This window comes from Thermobia domestica, chromosome 11, assembly GCF_964235325.1.
Source record: "Thermobia domestica chromosome 11, izTheDome1.hap1.1, whole genome shotgun sequence".
NCBI classification, from domain to species: Eukaryota; Metazoa; Arthropoda; class Insecta; order Zygentoma; family Lepismatidae; genus Thermobia; species Thermobia domestica.
The window spans coordinates 114535433-114559354 of record NC_137464.1 but is presented as its reverse complement, the minus strand read 5'-3'; the positions used below and the strand labels follow the sequence as shown (position 1 = coordinate 114559354).

General features: G+C 35.6%; 1 protein-coding gene across 3 annotated transcripts in view; it reads left to right on the top strand.

Moving 5' to 3' along the window:
* Nucleotides 1-9190: 9190 nt before the first annotated feature.
* Gnpat (dihydroxyacetone phosphate acyltransferase) overlaps nucleotides 9191-23922 on the top strand; it is a 147676-nt gene continuing 132944 nt past the window's right edge. Inside the window, exon 1 of one of the 3 annotated variants that reach the window (XM_081731001.1) lies at nucleotides 9191-9351. The gene's annotated coding sequence lies outside the window, so the exon portion shown is untranslated. The remainder of the gene's footprint in view (nucleotides 9352-23922) is intronic. The other 2 variants (XM_081730999.1, XM_081731000.1) reach the window with 2 other exon arrangements.

Below are 23922 nucleotides of genomic sequence, written 5' to 3'. Positions count from 1 at the left end.
GTAGATCCTAACATTAGGAAAAACTGCAATGGTCAGCTGAAGGCCGTATAACGAAGAGCAGAAAACTACATGCCCTACTGTTAGTATTTCGGGTTGGTTGAATTGGATCCACTACAGGACAGGATAAGAATTGTTTTCCCAAACACTGGAGCGGGTTTGAGCCAGTGTTAGTAGTCGGAATTGTTTCTCTAATTGAGAGATCATGCTTAGCATGTAAGTTCTTGTTAGTTGGAGTACGACATGTACATGCAAGTTTGTTAATTATTCATGTAAATCTTGTCATTTAAGCAGTAAACTATATACATTCACGTTCTTCTGTCCCTTAACAGGACCACCCTTTCCTCGAGCTAGAGAGGAAGCATGGCGCACACCATGTTTGTGCAACGGTTGTGGGCTATGAAAACTCACCGTTATCACCTTATATACACTTGTCACACTCGAAAAATAAACAATTGAGGTAAAGTTGACAATAGTACGTCATCTGAACATTCCGCTAGGGACATCTTTTTCTCTTTCATTCTCTTTTTCTTCCTTTTTTTCTAATATACAGTGTGGCGAACACAGTCTCTGAGAATTCTGAGAACAGAAATTCTGAGAATTACTAACCATAACCACTTATATAGCTTGCCTGGAACTCTGTGGCACCCTTCCCTTGGCTGACTGGGGCTTGGAACACCTGTTTACCCAGTGAAACTACATAGAGAACTTTGTATTGGTCCTTTGACCACAACTAGACTGATTTTATATGTTATACTTGTGTGAAATAAAATTTTTATAATAAAAGGTTGAAAAAAAACGAATTTCGTGTGGTAAATTGCTCTACCTATACTACCTTATCAAAGTAATTTTACATGGTAAAAACGTCGGAATCAATCCGCATTGATTGAATTGGACACTCCCTAACGAACACACTTTTTATTAACTCGAAAAGTGGGCTTTGGAATATTAAGTACATGTTATAGACCATGTTTTTATTTCTTTTCTCTTAAACATGTGAATTAAATTAAGTGGTAGAAATTTATGCCACGAAATAGATCCTGCAGTAATATTTACACAGACAATAGAGTAAACATAGCCGAACAAAGTTCTAGACCATCATTTGACATCCCGCATTTAACGAAATATTTCGGACACATTGCTGAAAATCCTGCTCTTTTCTTTATGTTATTTGATCATTGATTCAGTTGTGGACTATGGAGAAGAAGAAAGTTACTTCCCATGTATTTACAGGATGTTGCTTTAAATTTAGTTCTTCCAGTGTGCGAATTAGATAATCTATATTGGGGGGGGGGGATAAAATTAGGACATAAAGTCTGAAGGTTCAAATTTCAAAATGAAACAATAAATGCCTTACCCCCAAATATATATATATATATATATATATATATATATATATATATATATATATATATATATATATGTGTGTGTGTGTGTGAAATGAAATGAAATCTTTAAGTTTTACGTCCCACGGTCAGGCTAAAGGAGACGGTGAATATGAGAGATGAGTGAAATGGTGGAATGAAGATAGTGGGGGGAAACGGGAGAACCCCGAGAAAACCCACGAGCACGGTGTTTGTCCACCTCAAAGTCCACACGGCGCGAGCTGGAATCGAACCAGGGACCACAAGCACCGGAGGTGAACGCTCTACCACTGAGCCACCGCGCCCCCCGTGTGTGTGTGTGTGAGTGTGACATCTGTAATAAATAAGATATTTATTAATTTAATAAATCTACCGACAATAACTATGCACATATATATTGTATTACATACACACACCCCACTAAACCTTTCAGAACGTGTTTAAATGTTGTACTCACTCTTGTCCCCGTAGCTCTCTAAGGTTTATTTAGTTAATAATTCGGCCCGAGCGATAGCCATGATCACAAGCATATGTTAATTTTTCCACTCATATTGAGAGCTTCCACTTTGCGTTATTACATATAGGTTATGAAAAAAAAAAAAACTTACTTCAGTCTTGTGAAAACCACTAAAATTATCAGTTAAACCGGATATACTTTTTTTTTTAAAAAAAATCTAGATATTAGTCTACCAAATAAGCACTGGCGCAAATCCCGGGGGGACGAGGGGGACATGTCCCCCCAATGTTGGACCTGGGGGGACAGTCCCCCCCAATAATCTGACTTAAAAAGTGCTTTTTGGGATAAGCTTGATAATTTGTGTCCGACTGCCACAAAGGAATGTAAGATGAAATTGATTCCTTTTCGCTTTTCCATTTTTAAAAACGAGTCGTAATCTGTAGTATTTCAAACTGAACTTCGTGCTGCAGTGCGGTTACTAGTCTCATCAATATGTATTAATTCCACTTCCACTACTTGGGCACAAATTGCAATAAATGCCTGAGGAGCAACCCCTCTCCTCATGCTGAAAAGTTGTCTCACTGTAGGTACGGGCACAAATTCCGGGGAAATGAGGATAGATGTCCCCCTCCCCCCAGCATTGGAACTGGAGGCTCTCTCAATAATCCGATTTGAAAATGCTTTTTGCGGAAAAGTGTGATGATTTGTGTCCGACTGACACAAAGGAAAGTGAGATGAAATTTGTTTCTCTTGGCTTTTACATTTTTAATGAAAAACATGAAGGCGTGGGACTGCGTGACGTAACCTGATATGAAATCTTATCTCCTTTTCTCCCCTAGGTCCTAGCACACGAAGAATATACAGACTATCCAATGTCAGTAGAACCCATCTTTTCAGTAAATGGGAATTTAATCTATTTGTAGTATCAGCCTAGGCATCTACTCATGCTTCGTAAGCTAACTAACTCTATAGCATATGGAACCCGAAGGTTCAATGCTGCGTTCACAAAAGCTCTCCACTGACTTCTATCCTTAGCCAACTGGATCCAGTTTCTACTTTGTATTCCTATTTTTGCGAGATCCATCTTAATATTGTCTTCCCATCTGTGCCTAGGTCTTCCTAATTGTCGTTTTACCGTTACCACTTGGTCTTACCGCTACCGCTACCGATTGGTCTTGCCGCTAACACTTTGAAAGCGTTCCTACTTTCTTCCATTCTGGCTATATGTCCTGCCCACCTAAGCCTCCCAGACTTCAAGACTGTAACAATGTTTGGTAAACCGTATAAATTATGTAGTTTCTCATTATGAAGTTCCGCCATTCTCCATTTCCGTTCCTCTTGGGTCCGAATACTCGTCTCAGGATCTTGTTCTCAAATACTTTCAGTCTATGTTCTTCCTTTAGAGTAAGCGATCATGTTTCGTAACCATATAGAACAACAGGTTGATTATCGTTTTATATATTTTAGGCTTCAAATTCCTCGACAGAATTTGCGACGACATGAGATATGAACCGAATAGTAACACGAATTCCCTATTTTTAGTCGACATTTAATTTCTTCGTGAATATGATTTTCGTCTGTTAATATTGATCCTAGATATTTTAAAGTATCCACTTTATCAAAAGAATTAATTAATATTTTAACGAATCCATAATTTACCGTATTAGGTCCCGGCTAATACTTCCATGTATTTAGTTTTCTCTGCTTTTGCTTCTAAACCCATGCCACTGCAAGCGTTTAATAAAATCTGTGCATTTCTTTCTATTGTTCTCTTTCATCCCCTATTAAATTTACATCATCAGCATATACCATAACATGGTGAATACCGTTCAATTCTAGGCCCTGGTTGCTATCTTTGATTTTCCTTATAGCGTATTCCAGCACAAAATTAAATAATAATGGCAACAACGCATCTCCTTGTTTCAGGCCATTTTTGACGTGAAAGCTCGTGGACAAAAATTTTCCTACCCGGACTTTACTTTGGGATTCATTTAAACATATCTTAATCTGATTAGCTTTCTCCGTATTCCAAGTTCTGTAAGAACGTTGTATAGTGTTTCTCTCCTAACCGAGTCGTACGCCTTTCTAAAATCAATAAATAGTTGATGTACCCGACTACTGTATTCCCACTTCTTTTCGAGTATTTGGCGAATGGTAAATATTTGGTCCATAGTTGATCGATTTCGTCTAAATCCACACTGATAATCTCAAATCATTTCATCTGCGTATGGGGTCAATCTTGCTAATAGAATGTTTGAAAGGATTTTATAAAATGTTGACAGAAGAGAGATGTCTCGATAATTGTTCCATCGGCTTTCCTTAATATAACTATAAGCGCGAGGTTGATGACCTTTCTTATGTTCGTTGATGCCCTTATAAATGTCTGGAATATATATATATATATATATATATATATATATATATATATATATATATATATATATATATATATATATATATATATAATCTTCAATTTCATTAATTTTAGCTTTCAAAAAAATTGCGTTTCTTTATTCTAAACATTTTGGAAGCTTCCCGTTTGATGTCAACGGATTTTTGTGTAGTTATATCGTTCGGATTTTGTAGCCAACGCAGTTTTGGCGTTTTCCCTTTTCCACTAGTTTAGTCCATTCCTGGTCGAACCAAAATTTGTTCCTACGCATTTCCGCGTGCCCCAATTTTTCTCTTGCTGAAATTTTAATGCTATCCCTAGTTGAACTCAAGATCCTGAACACTGGTCCACTCCGAACCTTCTAAAACTGAGACTCTATTCGACACTGTAATCTGGTATTCCCCCTCACCTGGCTCTTCTCTATTTTTTAAAAAAAAATAAACTTTACCATTTTCAGATGTTGGATATTTCCTTTATTCAAGATAATATATCTCTTACTATCGTTGCTACCAGACAGTAATCAATGGCACAGTCAGCTCCTCTGAATGATCGAACATCAATTATGCTAAATGATCTTCTCCCTACTAAAACTTGATCAATTTGATTGTATTTTTCTATCTGGTGAAGTCCAAGTATATTTATGAATGTCACGATGTGGGAATTTTGTACGCTTCACGGTAAGGTCTTTGGTTACTGCAACATTCACAAGTATAACGCCGTTGTTATTGTTTTCCTTACCCAGACTCATTCTCTACAATCGGTTTGAAAATATCCTCTGGTCCTATCCTCGCATAGAAATCTCATAATAAAATTTTCATATGGTATTGCGCTAGTTAGTCAAGTAGGCGCTTTACTTCTTCGTAAAAACTGTCTTTTATATCATCGTCCTTATCTTTTGTTGAAGCATGTACATTTAGAACAATAATATCTCACCATCGGCCCTTAACCCTTTTATATTCTTTGGCCTGTATACAGGCCATGGCGTCGACCTTCGGAATTTGCTTTATAAATCTAGTAAAGCTTTTCACACCGGGTTTTTTGCATTTATTCAAGTATGGAAGCATCAAAGAACATGTCTTATGGGCATTTTGCAATCACGTGTGCGATGCCTGGGGGCAGTGACGTCACAAACAACGAAGTCGGCTTTTAAAAAAGAGTAAATCTTAGAGCATTTTTAAAAAATTCGTGACGCATCCCTATTAATCTTAGAAACGTAGTTTGTATCTCGTTGGTTTCGTTATAAAGTAGAGTTTTCAAATGTAGCACTCAAATTTCCCTATTATGTACCAGAAGCGGGAAAATCCCGCCCAAATCGAAAAAAGGAATTTTTAAGGAGAAAGTTTCCCTTTCTTACTAAATTTTTCCCCTCAGGGAGAAATAGACATATTAGAAGTGGTACCGTTGGAAACCCACTCTTATTTGGAACAAAGCGAGATAAAAATCATGGTCCTAGAGTAGATAGAAATGTGCCAGGAAATTTTCCAATGTTTGAATTCTTGCTTTATTTACACATTTTTAGTCAATTAGTTTAGTAGAGTATCTACAATATTATCACCCTTTATCCTAAAATCATGAATCGGGCCTCGTTCTCTTCGGCATGAATTGGCCTTTCGAATGGTATAACTTGCATATCCGTATCGTGCACACGAGGGGAGAAAATTCCCCCAAAAGGAAATTTTTGTAAATTTACAAAAATTTCCTTTTGGGGGAATTTTCTCCCCTCGTGTGCACGATACGGATATGCAAGTTATACCGTTCGAAAGGCCGATTCATGCCCAAGAAAACAAGGCATGATTCGTGTTCCTACGACAATTAGGAATGTGTCAGAAAATTTTTATCTAGAATTCGGCGTTTTTAACATGCTATAGGGGAACATGCGTATTGTTAAGACATGGATCAATATTTTTTCTCGCCCTTAGTTTTCAAGATATGAGATTGGTATTTCGTACAGTTATTACATACACTATGTAGTATATTTCGAAATATTTTGGGCGCTTTGCGTTACCACCCGGGACGCACAGAAGGGCCTGAAATAGGAAAATATGGATTTCTTTCAAACATTTCCCTTTTGGGGGAATTTTCTCCCCTCAAGTGCACGATAGGGATATGCAAGTTATACCGTTCGAAAAGCCGATTCATGCCGAACAAGACGAGGTACGATTCATGTTCCTACAACGACTGGTCTTTATGCTGAAGCGGATTGGATAGAAATTGACTGAAAATGTATTATTGAGGGAAAATTGGTAAATCGGCTATAGCGTCAAGACTATTTTCCCCGTACATTCTTCGTTCTTCATTATTTTCACAATGAAGCAAAGTTATTTCTGGTACCATTCGCATGTGCGTGTGATATACCTGAGCGAAGAAATTCGCGATAAAAGAGTTTAAAAAAATCCCTTTTCTCCACTTTGAGCGGGACTTTCTCGCATTTGGTACGTAATAGGGAAATTTGTCTGAGGCAGTTGGAAACTCTGCTTCATTACAAAAAAAAAAAAAGTACGAACCATGATCCTAGCGTCAATAGCAGTGAAGCCATATCTAGCATCTTGGTGCTAGATCTAGCATAATTCACATGCATTTAGCATCTAGCATCTTGACTTTAGCATCTTGACCAAATCTAGCATAATTTCATTCTTAACCTCTGATGACCAGAAAAAGTACGAAAATTTAGATGGTTCAATGACCGTCGGGAATTATTCTTCTTAGTTGAAGCGATGGTTGGAACAATGAGACCAGTCAGTATTTCCGCGGTTGTAATTTATTGTTGAATTCAGAGAAATGTTCAAAAACAGCAAAACGTGACTACAAAACATATTTACTTACCCATAGCTTTATTACTGTCAACTGAAACCTGAATGTTTGGTTATCTGGAATGTTTCTGTCCCTTTCAATTTACAACTTGAGAGGGGAGGGATATGAACATCGGGGAATAGCTAGTAATACACTAAAAGAAATGCTTCAGGCCTGTGTCGGAAGCGGTATGTTGTGTATATATTTCTTAAAATGTTATCAATTCATAAAAAATAAATTCGACCTTCCTCTCCTATAATGTGCCGTTTACCAATTTATTTCATTATCATTCCTGACAGCGTCATATTAGCTTTGTACATGAATACGATTGAAAGACTTCATTGAAATAATGAAGATAAGTACGGGCGGGTCTTTAAAATTAGTTAGGAAAGATAATTTGAAAATCTGGCATAATTTACAAAAATCTAGCATAATTCAGACCCGCGTTTGGCATTATCGCGAGTCTCGAGTATGGCAACCCTGGTCAATAGTGTTTGTACTGTAGCTGCTTGACTGAAAGCCTAAAAATTACCTTTAAAAAATTAAAAGGGTTAACAGTAATAAAAGAAAATCTATCATAAAAAATTCAACACGTTTAATTATTGATATTATTCAATTATGAGTGAAAAACCCTGTTCCAAATTAGTGATTTTTATTTCTTTTCCATAAAAGAATATAAAATTTTCGTATTTCACTGCTTCATTTCTTTTCCTTCTAAAGTTCTGAACTCCTACTAAGGTCCATCCTATATTTCTCTAACTCGCTCGTTACGGATTTTAGCGCGCGTACCCTATAAAGATTTCTCATATTCCATGTTCCAAATCTCAACCATTTTACTTTGCTGAGGTTGTGCTAAGTTATCAGTCCTTGTCAAAGGCTTCTGTGAATACTGCTGAATAAGTGCCCTTTTCTCATTTTACTGGATGAGGTTGTTAGCCTCTATTTCACACACACATACACACATTATATATATATATATATATATATATATATATATATATATATATATATATATATATATATATATATATATATATATAGAGAGAGAGAGAGAGAGAGAGAGAGAGAGACTATATATATATATATATATATATATATATATATATATATATATATATATATATATATATATATATATATATATATATATATATCAGTGGTGCCCCCCCCCCTTATGTCTATGACGCAACCCCCCAATTGTCTATCCGTAAGTGTTCTTCCATGAAAAAATCTTCTTTTCGATTAATTTTACCCCCCTCATCAAACATATTTATATAGATTTTAACCCCCCCAAATATTTCAATGACGCAGTTTGCGTCATAGCCCCCCCTTGTGGGCACCCCTGCATATATATATATATATATATATATATATATATATATATATATATATATATATATATATATATACGTATATAAGAAGTTTAAAAGTTATTATATTCTTTATATTTTCTATGTCAATAGCAACTGTATGAATTTATAATACAAAACTCGTATACAGAAGAATAAAAGAGAAATATCTATAAGTAAGGCGCCGTTGTTTACATAGGTTCTTTACTAACAGCCACTTTATGTATTTATTATACAAAACTAGTGTACAGAAGAACAAAATGGAATCTTTCAATTTTACATCTCATGTATATACCGGCTAGGCTAAAGGAGACGGTGATGATGAGAAATGAAGGCAATGGAGGAATGAATAAAGTGGAAGGGAACGGAAGAACCCCGAGAAAACCCATGGACACGATGTTTGTCCACTACAGAAGAGCAACTAAAACCACTTACCTATAATGTAATATTTCGCAGTTTGCTTTCTGTAAAGGGCTCACTGTACTTTTCATGGGTTCTTTACCAACAGTAACTGTAGCTATATATTGTACAGAAGAATAAATAAAATCTATCTTTGATGTGGTTTTGTAAGAGTGCCTTATATAAAGAGCGCACTATACCTTTCACGGATTCTTTAGAAATAACAATTGTATGAATTTATTATTTTAATAATGTGGTGTTCTGTAGAGCACACCGGGACATTTCCTGGTGGGCCAGCCCATGCCTGGTGAGATGTCCATTTAAATCTCAATTTTACTATGAACAAAATTCTATGGATACAGTAAGCGTTAAGACAAAGCGATATTTTATCATTAATTTAGTGAAATTGCTTGCTGGTCTGGCAATATTGTACAAGTACATTTTCTGGCTGCAGACGCCAGGAGCCGGTTGCCTGAACAAGAGTTGGTTTACGGTCGTGTTCATATGTTGTAGGTGGGAGTGTCTGATCTGGGCAAGTACCTGTTATCATATGAAGATTTTTCTGTTTTTAGTAGATATTGACAGAAAACTATGACCAGTGAGGTAAGCAAATGGAAATAATTGGCTTATTTTTCTTTTCTTACAGAAAATCTTTGATCGTACTGTAATGAGAGTTTGGTGATAACCTTATACTTTTGTACTGTAGAGGTAATTTTGAATGTGATATATCGTAAAGTTGTGAAATTACATAAATGTTCAAAGACGTTTATTTGAGAACATAGAGCGTCTATGATTGTTCTATGCTTGCGGAGAAGCAAATAACATAAATATAGTCTTAAGATATTTGATAGAAATGAAATTGTACCGTAAATAAAAGTTAATTGAATTTGTAGTAATCCAAATTACGCAAACGGAAAGCCCGTAAGAATGATAAGAAAATGTGTTGAAATCGCGTTTTCTGTAAATTCTAAATGCGTGTTTTGTGGTGAAGCCAGAAGTTCAATGAATCACGTAAAGAAAGAAAAAACAAGTTTTAAGAACAGCTTTTAAAGTAGTTATCAAAAGATTTAAATGTCTTTCAGAGATTATGTTCGTTTTCTTTTGGAATAGAGCTGCACTGTGCGACGTAACGTTACACCAATTACTAAAATAGTATTTGATTGATTTAGCTCACAGAGACCTTAAGAAATGTCTGTATCTCTTAATACATTTTTCATGGTGTAGATTTACTTTAAGCCTACCAGAATAATAAATTTATGACCAAGTTAGTACTGGAATGACCGAGTAATAAATTAGAAGCAAAATTCCTTTCTCGATTTTTTGTTATATATTCGTGCAGGTTTATGTTGCACATACACGATGACGGTGTTTCTAAAAAAAAAAAAAAAAAAAAAAAAAAAAAAAAAAAAAAAAAAAAAAATTAAATTGACGGAGTCCGGAGAGCGACGTAACTTAAGTTCAAGCGTTATTAAACAATGTAGTGAAAATTTAGGATCTGGGGAGCCAGAATAAGGTGAAATCGCCATGTTTTCAGGAGAAATGATTTGATGTTAAGTAAGTGTAATTACCAAGTTCTAACATAACCTAAACTAAACTAAACTAACGTAATATAACTTAACCCAAATCATCAAAACACACAAAATATAGGAAGAAAGTACGAATTTTAAGCAAAGAATTCTGCCCCCCCCCCAAATCTAAAAATCCTAATCTAACCTAAATCAAACTAACCTAACCAAAACCAAAACATACAGAAAATATAGCAAGCAAACAAGAAGTTTAAGCAAAATACTCTAGCCCCCCAGTTTCATAAATATGCCACGACGTATTTTACATGCGTTATACTTATCAAGAGAAGAAAAATTATGAGTTGGGATAATCCAAAGTAAACTAACCTAAGGTACACTCACTGAAGTTTGCCTAGTTTGAATTGAAGTAACCGAGACTGATATAACGTTGTTGAAGCATAAGGTCGGATTAATTTGTCTGCTCAGATACGTAGCATACTAGACAAAACATTATAGACTCCAATCGAGCAACAAACTGTTTCGCATCGTGCTGGACTCGCTGTGTGTCTGAAGGAATTTAGGATAATGGCAGGAAGTAAAGGCAGAAGGACGAAATGGCAGGAAGTTAATTTGGCAAAAAATATAACTCCTAGGGCAAGTATTTTTAGGTTTCACATATTGTGTTTGTTAGTAGGTAACGGTGTTTGATTTAGTCATTTCTGCCTCGAATATCCAAAGCGTGTAAATACGGCTAAATTAAACCAAGAGCGTAAAAGAGGGTAAATATCAGTTATTCAAATCTTAACTTTTTTCTTAAATTTATTTCTTTGTAACCATCTTCCAATTGGTATCTTGGTGTTATAACAATTCTAACTACAAGAAAATATAGATTGAAAGCAAACAAGGTAAGTACAAAACTGAAAGAATGGTTACTATTTATTCTTCAATACTAATACATATCATAGTATAGATCCATAAAATTCCTTTGCAGCAGGGTTGGGAAAACCAGGTTTTTATTTTTTAAAAAACCGGATTTTGGTTTAAACCAGTTTTTTTTTGGTTTAAACCAGGTTTTTATGGTTTAAATGATTTGCTCTATATATTCATATCATATATGAACAGAAATAAGTTTGTTTCACCTTGATGTTATTATGCAACAACTGGGATATGCTGGAAGGGGTCACATAAGTTTAAAGCGGAATAAAAACCGCTTCTCGAGTTACATCCGAAAGAAATTGTCCTAAATTTGAACTCGGAATCAGGACTAATTGGCTACAAATGCGATACGTCTGCCGACTCACTCACGAAGGAATCCTGATAAAAAAAAATACGTTGTACTGATCTTTACATGCTTCTTAATATAACTGTCAAGAGTCATTTCAGAAGGACAAAAAGATAAACAGTTGCACAAGTGAAACCATTACACAGAATTACATATGAACAATTTCAAAGTATGACGGAGTACAGAAGAACTAATTTAGTTCAAGTTAGTTAACAGCGACTTTTATAGGTCCAAATTAAATACACCGACTTAATCTGCATATCAATAAGAAAAGTGAATAAAGATACGAATTGTTTGAGTCCACCTTGGCTCAGACTCATTTATACATAAATAGATACCAAAGATACTTATTTCACTAAATGCCTCTCATGGGGTCTGTATGACCGCCCCCCCCCCCCCCCACACACACAAAGTACGGCATTTTCGATGTATTTTATCAATAGTAAACATTGAAACGAAACAATATTTAGAATTTTTCTTCGATTGCAATTACATAACAATAATAACAACTACAAAAAAATCACAAAATAAACATTTATAAACTTGTAAAAAAAGTTGCTTTTCTAGTATAATCTTTTTGAGTAATGAATGGAGAATTTAGGTCTGAATATAATACGAATAATATACGGGAGTGAAACGTGATAACCCACAAATGTGTGTTCATCAAGATTTTACAAACATTTACACTTATACGAACATTTTTTTTTTTGTTTTTTGGTTTAAACCAGTTGGTTTTTTTGAAAAAACCAGCTGGTTTAAACCACCTTGGTTTAAACCAGCCAACCCTGCTTTGCAGTTACAGGAATGACAATTTTTTTTCTAATTTCCTATTACATATCCTTTAAATTATAAAAACGGTATATATTGGGAAGAATGACTTACTACGTACATCTTTCTTAATTCTCTAATAACATGGGAATCTGTTCATCCCCCTTTAGACCCCTAAAAAAATAAAAATATTCACTTTTGGCAATTTTTCTGTCTGTTAGTCCTGGAAGGCTACAATTATGCAAAATTTCATCATTCTAAACCTGACGGAAGTGCCTAAACATTTTGGAGTGTAGAAGATGTTCCATATAAATAACATGGGAAAGATTTCAGTTCCCCATAAAACCACTCAATGTTGGAATTGTTTTACTGATTTACTTAGTGCTAACGAAAACGTACAAGCATACCGTATTTCAAGTTTCTGTTCAAAGTCTAAGTACCTAAAACGAGATTATATGTAATATATATATATATATATATATATATATATATATATATATAACATGGGGAAATTTTTCATCACCTCTTTAGACCCCCTAAAAATTAAAAATGTTCACTTTTGGCAATTTTCCTGTGGGTTAGTTCCGGAAACCTACAATCATGCCAAATTTGATCATTGTAGCCCTACAGGAAGTGCTCAATAATTTATGTCAGCTCATGTAGTTTTATTAGGATAGGATTAGGATATATCGTAATATAGACTATAAACACACTTTGCAGTCGTAAGAATGACTAGTTACTTACAGTGTTGTGAACATCCTATAACACATATCCTAGAATACACTGTAAAAACTAGTGCTGTCGAATTTTTGTGACATTTGAGGTTTTCGGTTTTTTCAAAAACCGATTTCGACAGCACTAGTAAAAACCTTTTGCGCTCGTAAGAATGACTAAACCATAGTCCTTAATTTTATATAACAAAATATATAATATAGACTATAAACACACTTTGCAGTCGTAAGAATGACTAATTACATACCAGGGAGGTCTAGGAAGGCCGTTCTCCCCTACATTTTGCTTCCCCCCTAAAATTTTCACGGTAGGCTTGCAAATGAACTATAATATGGTTGAATCGGGCACCCCGTAACTTCAGTCCCCCCCCCCCCCCTACATTTTTGGGCTGGCTACCGGCCTGATACTAGGTCGTTAACATCTTATAGCACATATTTCTAGAACACAATATGAAAACATTCTGCAGTTCTACGAATGACTAATAATTATCTGCGTTAATTGTATATAACAAAATATATCTTAATATAAACTATAAACACACTTTGCAGTCGCAAGAATGACTAGTTACTTACAGTGTCGTACGAACATCCTGTAACACATCCTAGAATATGCTATAAAAACATTCTGTAGTCTTAAGAAAAAATGGCTAATTATTTACATCGTCGTTAACTTTATATAATAAAATATACCGTAAAATAGACTCCCAAAACAATTTGCAGTCATAAGAATGACTAGCTACTTACATTGTTGTTAATTTCAAGTTGTGAGCAATTACCCGCAAGGATTAGTCAAGAGATCTTTTGTTTGTGTAATAATCCACACATAGATTCCTAAATCTATGCTGCCGATCAACATAAACCTTTTTAGTTTTCTTGACGAGGTATTGTCCTCTTTCGCACTAGGAAATGGTAGAATGAATGGTGGAATTCCCTTTTTGTAGGTTTTGTATGAGTTTCCATACCGTTGGGTGAGTGTCTCCAACCAGATGGAAAACTTATAATTCAACCTCTCACATAAGTTATGTGTGCGAGGATTGTTAGACAGAGTTGCCTCATGAGCATTCCATACTTCCGGCGGAAATCTTGGCACTCTTAATTCTCACGACATCAGAATTCTCAGAATTGAAATATTATTAGCAGTTCGAATTTTGGAACATAATGAATAAATCGAAAATTTGTGTTGAAATCCTCATTTACCAAGGAAGAAACAAAATAGTTTAAAACACGAGAATTCAAATTATACAGGGTGCGGCACGTAAAACCGGCCCGTCGTAATATTCTGGTATATTGTGTTTTTGGCAACACTTAAATAATCTAACTTCCTACCAAGAGATGGCGTGTCGAGGTCGGGTCGACTTACGTGACCTGCAGCAGTCACGTGCAGCCGCAGCCAGTGAAACTTGTCGAAACCAGTTGAGAAAAAGGCCTCGTTGTGTTAAGCCGGGTGAGTGTCCGTGTGTGATAATGCCGTATTCGATCCCGTTACCATTGTTGAAGGGTTCATTCTCACTGGATCTTTTGTGAAAACAAAGAATTTGTTTCGGGAGAAATTTCCAGGACGTTCTGTGCCAGCAAAAAGCACTATTCAGGAATTGATTGAAAAATGGCGGCGTACAGGATCGGTTCAAAATGCTCCCAGAAACAGACGACCATCTTTCTGCACACCTGAATTAAAGAACTGAACTTGGAGAACCTGAAAGACCTGAAAAATGTCAGGGAAGTTTGTATACTGATGATACTATTATTCAGTGGCGGCTAATGTTAGTGTTACAGCGTTGCGCAACGACCGAAGTATTTAAAAAAATATATATATTATTATCAATAGAAGTAAAGAACAGAAAAAAATTACTTTTTAATACTCGCATATATACACTTTAAATAACTTTTTTTTTTTTTTTTTTTTTTTTTTTTTTTACTTTTGTAACTGTCCGTTCCGTTAATCCGTTTTAAAAAGCGAAAAATAATCCGTCACAGAATCTCTCATTTATATTGTGTTGCAGCGAGCATACAACGACCAGATTCCTTCAGCGCGGCAATTGGAGCAAATGTTAAGTCTCCTTTCCCTTATCTCAGAAGTTAAAGGGGCTGGTCGTTGCAGTGCTTTAGCAACACAGCACAGTTTCCAGTGAACGAGAAGGTTTTTCGCGCTAAATAAGATTTCTGAATTTTATTTCACTAGCAATTAAATGAAATTTGTTTTTATGCATTCATATTTTTAAATTACGGGACCATACTGAAGAAAATCAATGACAATTTAAAAAAAATGATTGCAGAATTACAAAATAAGAAAGAAAACGTGGGATGGGGAACATCATATTGAATTTGGGACTAGTTAGCAGTGCTCAGGTGCGTAGCCACTAGGGGGGTCCACCGGGTCCGGACCTCCCAAAAATTTCGAAACTTGACTAACATTTGTAGACTTTCCTAACGAACTATACTTGTTTAACAGAGAAACGATTGATGTAGGCTAAATATTTTATTTTACGCCTCATCATATACTCTTTCTTTTCTTCTAAAAATAATCGTTCTATCATTTTTTCTAAAAATATAGGTGACAGTAAGTAAGAATTACTTATCGTCTTTTCGGGTGCGGTATAAGACAGGTTCCATATTATGTAGACGTATTGGACCTCCGTCAAATACTTTGGACCCCTCCCAGTTAACATTTCTGGGTGTAGAACTGGCAGTGCGGTTTGTTTTGATGTTATTTGAATTTTGGCTTCTGTTACATGCTGATCCTTCATCTGGCGGGTTTTGAGGTTTCCTTTCCATTGGTAAGCATTGTTTCGCCTCATGTGGAAGTATATTGTGTTCATCGTGCATTGCGTAACAACCAAGACGGATGATTTGGAATGTAGTTTTTTCTTTTACGCACATGTGTGTGTGTGTTGATGTATGAATATGTGACATTCGGAATTCAAATGCCAGTACCTCTTTTGTATCGGCTGTTTTGGTTTTTAATTAATAGGTTTAATTTTATTGTGTTTGCTTTAATTCTGTAAATAACCTACAAATTCTGAATGAATTGTATACCATGACTTCTGTAAATAATTTACAAAAAACATTGACCAGCTTTCAACTGAGAAAAAATTTGCAATTAAGGCTTAGAAAAACAAGCAAAGGGCAATTCAGGAGAGTGTTCGAAAAAAAAAATCCAGTTTAAATTTACAGGATATCTTATTGCAGTAGTGTTGTTTGCACCAGATACATTTCATCAATGTATTTTAAATTTTCCTGGGTAAACCGTGAATAAAGTTTGTTCAATGTACATTTTTTATAACACTAATCTCTGCTGCGAATTCTCTTCAGTCAACGCTGAAGAGGAACTCGGATCATTGTCAGGGACTGAGTTTGCTAGAATGAATCGTTCGCAATAATCTAGAAAAAATATTTAGTGAATCTACAAAGCTTCTGAAATTAATATTAACTGTACCTATGGCGTCAGCAAAAGACGAAAAGTTTTTTTCCACATGAGAAAGAATTGACACTTTCAAGGAATTGAATGTCCCAAGAAAGGTTATAATCATTGGTTATGAAAAGACCTGACAATAAGAATACCAGAGTTCAACCAGCATGTATTAGACAGATTTGCTCCAATCAAAGAGAGGAGAATGATCTTTCTAATTAATTAAGGTGATTAATCGGATAAAATGTTCTGCATTTTTTATTTTTTAAAACCAGAATTTTATTTAATTTAACATGTCACATAGCATTTGAATCTAAAGTTATGCTGATGAGTCAACTTTATATCTTCTGTCTCTTATCGTTCGTACTGCAACACCCGAAACCACAATCCACCGGCCGCCGCTGCTATTATTATTATTTTAAGAGGATTACTTACTTCGTTTTGAATGGATGTATGTTATCTGTTTTATATTGGATTAAAAGCAGTTTCTAGTGATGATTTTTGTGGATACCTGATCTCTAGGTGCCATGCATAAGCTGAGGAAATTTGCTTATAATGAAGGCGAAATTGATGGACATGCTAAAGACAGTACCATATTTTGTTGTCTATTTTGATGAATTTTGAAATAACATATTATGCACACAAAGGAGATGAATTTAATAGTCAGGTTTTGGGATGAAAACTTGAAACAAGTATCAATCAGATACATTAATTCATTGTTTCTTGTACACTCAACGCAAGAGATTTACTAACGAAATTTAAGGAGAATTTATGTGAGTTGCTATGATCGAAAATCATTCAAATATCAATGGTCGGTCCCAATGTAAATTGGAAATTTTTAGTAGATCTGATTTGTGAGCTGAAAGAAGAGTGCCCTCAAACATTGAACTTAAGATCTTGTGGACTTTATGTCCTTCATGGAGCATTTCAACAGACTAAGTGGAATTTAAATGGGCTTCTGAAAGATTTGTAAAACTCTTCAAAGATAGTGTTGCACATGGAGCAAATTTTCCGTTATGTGCTAGAAAACAAATTTTTCCTAAGAAGATCTGTTAGATTAGGTGGTCTGAAAATGACATTGTTGCAAAGTGTGCAGTAGATTTGTTTCCTGATATTAAGAAATACATGCAACAGTACCAAAAATGATCTTTCTAAACACTTTGAGATTGGTTCTGTCCAAAAGGCAATCGATGATCCCTTAACGCTAGCTAAGTTAGCATTTTTTGTTCTCCTTGCAGCTGATCTAGAACCTTTTTTGAGATGATTCCAATCAGATCAACCTCTAGCACCATTTTTAGAATCCGAGTGTGAAAAATTAATCCGAAAAATCATGAACAGATTTGTACGTCGTCGTTTCCGTAGAGATTTTTATCTTGTCAACAATATTGATGATCAATGGGAATGTGATTTAAATGATTTACAATCCCTTCAAAACTATAATGACAATTACCGCTATATTCTTACAGTGATTGATGTGTTTAGTCGGTACGGGTGGGCTGTACCACTAAAATCAAAAAGTGCCGAGGATATAGTGAATGCATTTGAAATGATTTTCCAGGAGAGGAAACCAATTGTGCTACGTAGTGATCAAGGAACTGAATTTACCAACAAGACAGTACAAAAGTTTTTCAGGAAACACAACGTGCAACATGTTACAACAAAGGATCCATATATTAAAGCCAGCATCGCAGAAAGATTTAATCAGACATTGAAACATCGTATGTGGAAATACTTTACCAAATATCAAACATACAATTACATCAAAGTATTGCCTTTACTTGTAAAAGCATACAATGAAAGTCGGCATTCCAGTATTAAAATGGCACCTGCAAACGTTTCTCAGGACAATTTACTGGAGGTGTGGCATAACTTATACGACAAAAAGCTACAACGTTCAAAACAAGATACGGATTTATCTGTTGGTGATACTGTTCGTATAAGTAAAACAAAACGTATCTTTGACAAGGGTTACCTCGAGAACTGGACTTGGGAAATATTCAGAGTAAAAGCCATTGTACCAAGAAATCCACCAGTGTATCGACTAGAGGATTTAAATCATCAACTCATCGATGGTGTTTTCTACAGAGAAGAATTACAACCAGTGCCGCTCCCTTCGACGTTCCTCATCGATAAAATATTACGTACAAGAACAAAAGGTCGCAGAAAGGAGTATCTCGTCCAGTGGAAAGGATATCTTCCTCATTCAATTCGTGGATCCCTGCAACTTCATTGAAGAAGAAGAAGAAGAATGGAACCTGATCAAGATTTTTACGTTACACTTCCCAGTAATAGTTCCATGGATTATTTTCCAGAAAATACATTGACTTCATATATTACGAAATTACAACGACGTGTAGAGTTTCGCCAGAAATGGGATGTGGCAATTGTAGAGATTCATTATCCACATTCTTTGCTGAACATTAACAGTGAAAACAATAAAATATATTACAAATCATCAAGTAGTAATGATCAAGAACCGTGGAAGGTTGTAACGATCCCTGTACGCTATTATAACAATATACGGGATCTTATTCATGCAATTAATATACATCATAAAGAAACCAATTTATTTATATCCCATGATGCAACTAATAATATATGCCTCATAAGACATCCCAATAAGGAAATCCATACTTCTGTACAAATCTCACCAAGTGTTAGTTTAATGCTTGGATTTGAACCAAAAAGTGATTTAAAAGATATGCAAAAGGGACAATATACACCGGATGTACGATTAGGTTTACCATCACAAATGTACGTCTACTGTGACATTATTGAATCTGTCATTGTTGGAGATACAGTGGTACCCTTGCTACGAATTGTCAACATGGATCCTGTGAATCATACTTTTGGAAGTCATGCAGTACAAATCTTTAATCCTGCACATTATGTTCCGGTGGAAAAAATGAATTTTGAGCAAATACAAATCGATATAAGGGATAGCACAGGTCATCGGATGCCATTCACCTTTGGAACGGTGTCTACAAAACTACATTTCCGTCGTCGTCGTCATGACTGATCCGTATTTGCAATACTACCAAAAACAAGCGTTATCCGGTATCGGCAACGTCTATGTGGGAAGTCCCTATCAAGCAGGACATGGCATTGGAAGTTTCCTTGGTGGCTTATTTCGTTCAGTGTTACCACTTGTGAAGCAAGGAGCTAAAACTGTGGGAAAAGAATTATTAAAATCAGGTGCCAATATGATTAATGACGTTGTGATCTCGAATCAACCGCTGGAAGAATCGTTTCATCAACGGATGCAAGAGGCAAAATCAAATTTACAAGAAAAAGCTAAAAATAAGTTGAAAACTATGCTGGGAAGTGGATATCATAAACGAAAATGGGATGACTGCTCTCAGTTTGAGGTTGACCTTCCAACGATCAACAACACCATCAATCCTACAAAGAGACGTAAATTATCACATAAGAAGAAGAAGAAATCATTGGCATCGTCACCAGATATTTTTGATTAATTCAACGATGGCTTTCTTACATCATCAATCCTGTGAATGTGTAAAAAGTGAATTGGACATTTTTTCAACATTACCCACGCAAACCAATGTTCTGGACAATCGTATTATTGGCTACAAACCAATTAGTTCAATAGCTGAAAATTCACCAATAGAATTTGTAGTGAGTGGTAGCAGTGATGAATACATTGATTTGCCACAAACCTTATTGTACATCCAAGCACAAATTGTGAAACCAGATGGTTCCCCCTTCATCAATACGGATAAAGCAATTGCACGTGTCAATGATTTTCTAAATGCTATGTTTAGTGAAGTACAAATCTACTTGAACAATAAACTGATTTCATTTCCGTCACATAATCATCCATATCGTTCGTACATGGAAAAACTGCTCAATTATAGTGATGGAGCTAAAAATACACATTTACAAACAGCAATGTGGTTTCAAGATACGGCTGGTCATATGAACGCAACCACAAGTGAGAACAAAGGATTTCAACAACGCTATGAACTGACAAAACAAAGTATGAAATTCGATATGATTGGACATCTTCATTGTGACATTTTTAATCAAGATAAATTTTTAATTCATGGAGTGGAATTACGTGTGAAACTTATTCCTGCAAAACCAAACTTTTGTCTCATGGCCGGTGAAAGTGGTGTCAATGCAAAAATCAATATTCTAGATGCATCGTTGCAGGTGAAAAAAGTCAGCATCAGCCCTAGTGTTAAATTGGCACACAATAAAATTTTACAATCTACACCGGCAAAGTATCCTCTGACAAGGGTTCAAATGAAATCATTTACCATCCCGAAGGATATACAATCCAAAACTATTGATAACCTGTTTATGGGAACATTGCCAAATCGTATTATTGTAGGATTTACATCGAATGAAGCATCCAGTGGAACTATTACCACCAATCCATTTGAATTTCAACATCTAAACATTAATTTCTTTACATTGTACGTGGATGGAAAAGCTGTACCTTCAAAACCATTGCAACCCAACTTTGAAGAAAATCTCTACATTTCATCGTACCACACATTGTTCTCAGGCTCTGGCATACATTTTACCAATACTGGAAATACAATTTCAAGAGCCGACTACAAGAATGGATATACACTGTTTGTATTTGACCTAACTCCCGATTCTTCTGCTGGAGATTGTCACTATTGGAATTTACAACGACATGGCGCCATCCGATTGGAAGTTCATTTCCAAGAGAAATTAGCAGCACCTGCAAACTGTATTGTATATGGGGAGTTTTCCTCACTCCTAGAGATCGACCACCAGCGCAACATTATCCTGGACTTTTAAATTACAAGGTACGTATACGTTATGTATCATTTCCATTCACGATGTTGAATACACTACAATTAGCTAGTGCTTTAAACGGTAGTCCATTGTTCAGAAATCATTTTACCGGGGTATTTGCAAGCGATGAGTTGCCCTCACGGATTTCTCTTCCTCTGGCAATGATTGTAAATACAGATCCATCCACAAAACTAGGAAGTCATTGGATTGCAATTTATATTGATCATCGCGGTGTTGGAGAATATTTTGACAGCTATGGCCTTCCTCCTTATGTACCACAACATGTTGCATTCTTAAAACTTCATTGTATGTACTATAAATATAATAATAGCCAAATGCAAAGTCTTGGTTCATCCGTATGTGGCTATTATGCTTATTTTTATTTGTGCTGTAAAGCCCAAGGAAAATCTCTGCGTGAAATTCAATACTTGTTCACAACAGTACCCACGGTTAATGATCGTAGACTGCTGCAATATACCTTCCAGGTAATTTTATCATATTTATCATTGCAAATGTATTGTTTAATCATCATCTATTTCTATACTAATCATCTTTTTCCTCGTTCTTTTTTACAGAATTCACAATACGAAGCTTTGCAAACGGGTGCTATGCTGCAAAACATGGAAACAAATCATTACAATCAAGAAGAGGAGGCGGTCTAATGGAGAAACCCAGCTCAATATACAAACATTGTCAATAAGAAAGAAAAAGAAGAAACCAGAAAAATGAATAAAATACAATTTATACTTATTTATGTGTTTTTATTGTCCATTCCATATACAACGTTATCAGATTCTCCTAAAGAACTGTGCGATATAAGACGAAAACCCTGGACAAAGTTTCCACCTAATTCCTAGAGAACATTGACCAGGGACCTCGTCGCGCATCAAAACCAAATCATTGATCACGTGACCGTACTACACCCGAAGGGTACTACCAAATTGAAAGGAGATACCCGTCCATACCTTATCAAAGAGGATACATTGAGTCAGTAACCGAACACGTGGTTGTACTTAAAAATTTGAAAATAGGACCACCGAAACATATTGAGGTCCTGTACTATGCTTAAATTGTACAATTTCAGTGGACCCCCATTGCCAAAATTTAAGAAGGGTGCAACAATATACCCATGTCTTATGATAGGATATGGACCCCTTGTAATCATAGGATCTCATCAAAGGGGATAAAATGGACCAAAAAAACAAACACGTGGTACAACGTTTATATTTTGGCAATTTTTGTACCCCTAAAAGGGAACGATGTAGACCATCCAAATTTATCATGATACATATTGAGGACCTGTACTCTAATACCAAATGTTTAAATTGGGCAATTTCCAAAATTTAAGGGGTGGGCCAAGATACCCCTCCCGGGGTGCACCAATGTACCTATGTCTTATGATAGATAATGAACCCCTATACATGACCATATAACCATATAAGGTAATAGAACCTCATCAAAGGGGGATAAAATGTACCAAATACCAAACACGTGGTTGTACTAAAATTTTGGCAATTTTGTACCCCTAAAAGGGAATGAGGTGGACCACCCAAATTTATAGTGATCTATATTAGTGTCCTATACTATAATACCAAATGTTTAAATTGGGCAATTTCCAAAATTAAAGGGGTGGGCCAAGGTACCCCTCCCAAAAATTTAAAGGGGTGCACAAATGTACCTATGTCTTATGATAGGTAATGGACCCCTATACATGACCATATAATCATATAAGGTAATAGGACTTCATCTAAGGAGATAAATTAGGTCGAAAACCAAACACGTGGTACAACGTATTGCTTACGTTTATAGTTTTGGCAATTTTGTACCCCTAGAAGGGAATGAGGTAGACCACCCAAATTTATCATAATACATATTAGGGTCCTATACTATTATACCCAATGTTTAAATTGGTCAATTTCCAAAATTTAAGGGGTGGGCCATGGTACCCTCCCAAATTTTTCAAGGGGTGCATTAATATACCCATGTCTTATGAAAGGGAATGGACCCCTGTATACGCCCATATAACTATATAGGGTAATAATACCTCATCAAAGGGGATAAATTAGGTCAAAAACCCCCGAAAATTGACTTTTTGGCAATTTTTTACCCATGAAAGGGAACGACATAGACACACAATACTGATAGAGGTACATACTATGGTCCTAGGCTACCATACCAAATTTTTAGATTTGGCAATTTCCAAAATTTAAGGGGGCTGGTCCTATGTACCCCTAACAAAATTTAGGGGGTGGGCCAAGGTACCCCTGCCAAAATTTAGAGGGGGTGGTCCTATGTACCCTTAGGTCATTGACCCCGGGCCAAGGTCATTGACCTTTGACCTATGACGTCACAAAGGTCGGGGTCAAAGTCCAAAGTGTCCTATAGTGGGGCCAATACTACTGTCATAACAAAATGACGAAATTATCAAATCATAGCCTACATCTCCAATAGGCCTACACAAAATTAGCCAATTGCATTTAAGTTGTTTCTGATTGTAGTTTATGAATTGCAAAGAATTCCTCTGATAGGACTACTGTATAGCTATAAGAGGAGTAAATATTATTACGAAGTTTAGTTGCGTTTTATTAGTACGCACCGCAAACTAGTTTGAAAATGTTTATCCTTTAGCTTCGACAAAATACCATACCTGGAGATCATTGTCAGAGTCACAGTTAATACACACGTAAAACA